The 6,000-nt window shown below is 32.0% G+C and overlaps 1 protein-coding gene across 1 annotated transcript in view; it reads right to left on the reverse strand.

Annotated features, from left to right (window-relative positions):
- LOC114324395 (uncharacterized) overlaps window positions 1-5,617 on the reverse strand; it is a 437,385-nt gene extending 431,768 nt beyond the window's left edge. The window contains exon 1 of the mRNA XM_028272222.2: window positions 5,407-5,617. The gene's annotated coding sequence lies outside the window, so the exon portion shown is untranslated. The remainder of the gene's footprint in view (window positions 1-5,406) is intronic.
- Between the last annotated feature and the right edge of the window lie 383 nt (window positions 5,618-6,000).

Below are 6,000 nucleotides of genomic sequence, written 5' to 3' on the forward strand. Positions count from 1 at the left end.
CCGCAATCTTGGAACGCGTTTTGGCTACCTGTTGATCGCTACTGTATCACCTTAAAGGGTAAAATACGGTTTCTCATCATCTACGACAAAACTAGACGTTTATTAAACGTCATTTAATGTTTACATATCGACAAATGTCCCAAACAGACTGAGTGACTTGTCGCATTAGGCTTCTATAAGATTAGATGCGACTAAAACATGGACATTACAGAAAAAAAACACGAAACAAAAGTAACAGCTATGGATAGATACAGAAATAAAGAAATTGAGCAACAAATAAATCATAAATAAAACAAATAAAATTAAGAGAAATCATAGATAACATAAAAAAATATAATCAGATCAAGGAAAATATGAAGAGATAGAATAAACCAAACTGAACAAAAAGAGAATTTGGAGCATTGTGTGCAGACCGGAAAAACTGGAAGGATGAAATAACCAAAAGCATTAAAATATTCCTACGCTAAAAAGCATAAGGATCCATGTGAAGAGTTCTTGCTTTGGTATTTACCAATTTATTACAAGATACATTCTAGATGGAAGATTTTTTTAAATTATCAATAAAAAAAGAGAGCAGAAGAATCAAAATATAAACAATTTATAGAATAAATATTGATAAATATTTTCCTTATTGCAATTTTGCAAGGTATTGATAAGTATTGTATTATCTACATCAACATACATGATTAAAATTTTGGACTGAAGCCGCTATTTTATATTACATAACACCTTAAATATTGCAACTCTTCATGCTACTATAACTTCTAATCTACTTACACTAAAAACTGGTCTGACTCTAATTTACTCTCTTAATATAGATAAAACAGTAGCATTATCCTATAAAGAAGCTCTTCAACCCTTGCCTTTTAATAACAGCCAGATGAGTACCGTTTATTCTGTAAAATTTCTTGGTATTTTGTTAGACATCAATCTTAAATGATCCATTTAATGGATCGAGAGACCATTTAATGATCCCTTCATATCTATTTGTTAAACAAGAAACTAGCCTCAGCTTGCTATGCGATAAGATTTGTTTCGAAGGAAATCAATTTAGCATCATCCAAAATAACATATTTTTCTTTGTTTGAGTCTCATCTTCGATATGGTCTTCCTTTTTTGGGATACTGGTACAGCTGCCCAATCCGATGTTATTTTTAAATTACAACAAAGAGCAACAAGGTATCTGTTTGGCCTCAGAAGAACAACACACTGCAGAAGGTACTTCAAAGATCACGGGATTTTAACTCTTTTTTCTTTATATATTTTAGAAACTGTTTGCTTAATTCGTAAACACCTATGTCTTTCCAGCAAGCTCTAACCATGACTACTCCATCAGAACTTCTACCCTTGATGCCTATTTACCGATCCCATCCACGAAGTTAGTAAAGAAATCTATATTATATTCTGCAAAAAAACTATACAACCATCTCCTTTTTCAACTTAAATCTGCAACATCTTTCCCCAAGTTCCGTAAAATGACAAAAGTCTATCTATATGAAAGACCATATTTATTATTATTCAGTAGAAGATTTTCTTAACGAATAACTAAGAAATTACAGTATTATGAAAAAGTAGTATTTTTATTTAAACATAGTTTCAAAAGTTATGCATCACATAAAATTGTGCTCATTTTCATAGTTGATTTTTTCATGAACAGATTATCGGCTTCAACTAATTTTTTTTAATATTTTAGATTTTTCTTTGGTATTTACACACTTGGGCAAAGGTTTACTCAAACTCCTTTTTCGTAGATACTTATATCAGGTGGAAGAAAATAAATGTTTTCTTATGTTAAGTTTGAGACACCCTGTACAGAGGAAAAGGTTCAAATGTGAACACACATCGAAATAATATTGTAGTCTTATGTTTTGTGAACATTTTGTTTTTTGAATGTTCCTGGAAACAAAGAAAATGGACGGTTTTATTCGTTATCTTGCATTTTAACTGAAACAAAAGTTTTAACCACAAAGCATCCATTAAACCATCTCTTATGTTGCGCTGTGCATACCGCTCATTTGATCGACAAATAACTCTTAAGGTGTCGACCAGGATTTTTAACGTTATGTCTCTTTTTGTTTTTAAAGTTTTGTTAACTGTTTTTATTTAACAATAAAACACTGAAAACGTTTGTTTTCTATACTTCCACAAAGTTTATTACAACTATGTGACTACAGCTGTTTCGGCATAGTGCCTTTCTCAAGTGATTTAGATTACTATGGGTTTGCCTTTTTAAAGTCTTTAACTATAGAATAGAATAGAATAGAAATATGCTTTATTGCCATGAAAATTTTTACAATTTTATCGACAAAGCTTATAAATAGTAAAGAAAACAAAACAGTAACAATCCAATTTACTAAAATTACATAAATCGTCAATAAGTTAAATAAAATAAATAAATAAATCGAAGTTAAAACAGAAATAATCAATTGCAAAAATTTAAATAAATTGCAAATTCATAGTCTACCTAATAATTAATAAAAAAGGTTTAAAAGTTAAAAAGTTAAGCTGCTGCATATGACACCCAAATATAGATAAAAAAATAATAAAAATACTACTTGTGCAAAGGGTACTGTAATTTCTTAGTTATTGACTGAAGATGTTGAGGAGTGGGGAGCTGTTTGTCTCGAGTTGCTCATTCAGAATTACATATATCTGTATTTTTCAATTTATTAATTTCCATAGATTCTAATAAAGATAGTTTAAGGCCTTTATTTTGAATATGCAGAATTTGAAACTGTTCATTAAAAGAATGATTATGATCTAGAAAGTGAAGTGCGTATGTAGAAGTGTCTGTTTTTCTAATGTTGAAAGCACGTTTGTGTTCTGCTATCCGTTTGTAAAAGGTTCTGCCAGTTTGACCGATGTAAGTTTTCGGACAGTCACCACAAGTTAGTTTGTAAAAACCACTCTGTAGTTGTTTTCTCTTTCGGCTCTTATTGTTCTTAATATATTTGCTTAAGTTGTTGTTAGTTCTGAAAGCTGGTGTTATTCCTTTCTTTTTATATATCTGGCTATTTTTGTTGTTATCTTGCCAGTATATGTGATAGAGCTATCTTTATTAGAATCTATGGAAATTAATAAATTGAAAAATACAGATATAATTCTGAATGACCAACTCGAGACAAACAGCTCCCCACTCCTCAACCTCTTCAGTTAAAGACTTTAAAAAGGCAAACCCATAGTAATCTAAATCACTTGAGAAAGGCACTCTGCCGAAACAGCTGTAGTCACATAGTTGTAATAAATTTTTTCTACGAGCGTGCAAAAATGTCTACTTTCGCGCACGCATTTTAGTTTAGAAAGTTTCACTTTTCCGCACGCGTGTTACTTTTCCGCACGCGTGTTACTTTTCCGCACGCGGTTTTTACTTTTCCGCACGCGTGTTAATTTAGATATGCTAATATGGCCTTAAAGTAATTGTAATACATGCAATAACCTAATATTTAGATATTATTTACTAATTTATTTCAAATATATCTTATTGTGTTCCTGTTTTAATGAAATTAACGCGTCAATTCGATGAAATAAAATTATTTTGACATAATATTCGAAAGTCAAATCGGTAGACAATAACAGTCGTTTTGAATCATCGTCATGGAAACCAAGATTGTCGTCATGCTAACTAATTATATTGAAAGTTTGGTTTTGACAACCTTGTCAAAGAATTAATTTGTGTATGTATTTTTATATTAATTAAATTAATTGATTAAGATTTGGTAATTTTTTAAAGACTCTTAGAAAAAATATTGTTCCTAACTCTTGCAGAAAGTCTCTGTTCCGCACTCGACTGCTTGCCGAACTCCCGCTTCGCGGCGTTCGGCAAACTGCAGTCGCGTGCGGAAAAGAATGACTTTCTGCACTTGTTTGGAAAATAACTATTGTGGAAGTATAGAAAAAAGTAACGGTCGAATCCATCAATGGTTTTTTTATTGTTAATTTAGTTTTGTTTCAGTAAAAAACACGTCATATTAAAGAATAAAATCGTCTAGTTTCTTTGTTTCTAAAGATATAAGGAACATTCAAAAAACAAAATGATCACAAAACGTAATAAGCCTGGATCCCGCGTACGAAAAAAAGTTGATTAATAGCAAGCTGAAGATTTGTTAATAGCTTAACGGTGTCTTGTCGGACAAACTTTAATGTACGGGAACACTAGAAGAGGCGAAGTTTTAATTGTGGAACGGCTTAAAAATTTGGAACGTCAGATTACGAAAACGCCCCATGTATTTTGTCGGACAGAACATCCAATTGATTTGTTACCGTTTCATTAAACTCTCATGCAAAAATCAGACTGCTATTACTAACCAACATGATTCCTGTCATTTAATATGTTCTTCGTGTTCCACTCATTAAAATGCCCATTTGGTGGTTAACACCAGTCTGATTTTTGCATGAGAGTTTAATGAAATGGTAACAAATCAATTGGATGTTCTGTCCGACAAAATACATGGAACGTTTTCGTAGTCTGACGTTTCAAATATTTAACCTGTTCCACAATTAAAACTTCCCCTGTTCCAGTGTTCCCGCACATTAAAGTTTGTCCGACTAGACACCGTTAAGGTATTAACAAATTTTCAGCTTGCTATTAATCAGCTATTTTTTGGTAGGCGGGATCCAGGTCTATAAGGCTACAATATGATGTCGATGTATGTATACCCATATTATTTATACCTTGTCCTTCCTACAGGGTGTCTCAAACTTAACATAAGAAAATCATTTCTTGTCTCCCACCCGGTATAAATTCAAAAAAGAATTTTGAGTAAATATTTGCCCAACTGTGTGTATACCAAAGAAAAATCTAGGATAATAAAAAAAATTTGCGAAATCCGTTAATCTGTTCACGAAAAAATCAACTATGAAAATAAGCATAATATTAGGTGATGCCTAACTTTTGAAACTACATGTATATTTGGGTTGTCATAATATGCTCATATGCAAACGCTTAAACTTATTAATCTTATTGGTTCCTAAGGTTGATTATGCAATTTGCAATAAATTCTGCGGTAGATTGTTTTTGTTTTACTTCATTATTTTTTATGTATATTAACGATTTATGTAATGTTAGTAAATTGTATTTGTTATTGTTTTGTTTTTCCTGACTCATTGTAAGCTTTGTCTATAAAACTGTACAATTTTCAATGATAATAAAGCATATTATTTATTTCTATTGTATTCTATTCAACGAGCCGTCCCAGACAGGCTGCAACCTGTTGACCAATTTTCACGCTTTTATAATGTATAAATTCATATCTAAGAATCGATAATTGTAATCTGCATTACCAAGTTAATATTATTATTTTATATTGATAATCTACTAATAAAGCATGTTGTTGATTAATGACATAAAAACCGAATATTACATATTATCATGAATAAAACTCATAAAGTTAGGTTATAAAAACTTACCCAAAGTAATTTTTATTCCTCGTAGGAGTCAGTTTCTGTGAAAATCCACCAATTTCCGCAACAAAATCACACGACGACAAATCGGAACAACGTTGTATACCACCACTTCGAACAAGATCTTATCCACCACTGACTCGGACTCGGCTGAACAGGCTGAACTGAAAACTGAAACAATTCACCACGGAACAGAGACAAGCGCGACTACATCGGAGGGAAATCGTTGGCGGAGTCCGTAGATTTTCGGCTTCAGCAACAATGGAAACCCGGGAAAATTCGTATCTTCGGCGACGCAGATTTTCAGGTGCAAATTTGAATATTTGCCTGAAGTTCGATTTGCCCGAGGCGATCAGTCAATTCGTTTTGCTTGAATAATCCAATTATGCACGGAATGTGGAAATCTCGTTACGTTATTGCATTTTGAGATGTGATTTTTTGCTTTTTGCTCTAAACAACCAGCCATCTGTGACGAGAACAATCTTTATAAAGTAGATGTTTAGTGGACAAAATATTGGGCTCAACGTCAGGAAGATCATTTATATAATGGATCAGTGGAAAGAAAAAAAAGATAGGTATTCTTAGTTCAGCAATGTCTGA

Source organism: Diabrotica virgifera, chromosome 4 (genome assembly GCF_917563875.1).
Source record: "Diabrotica virgifera virgifera chromosome 4, PGI_DIABVI_V3a".
Taxonomy (NCBI): Eukaryota; Metazoa; Arthropoda; class Insecta; order Coleoptera; family Chrysomelidae; genus Diabrotica; species Diabrotica virgifera.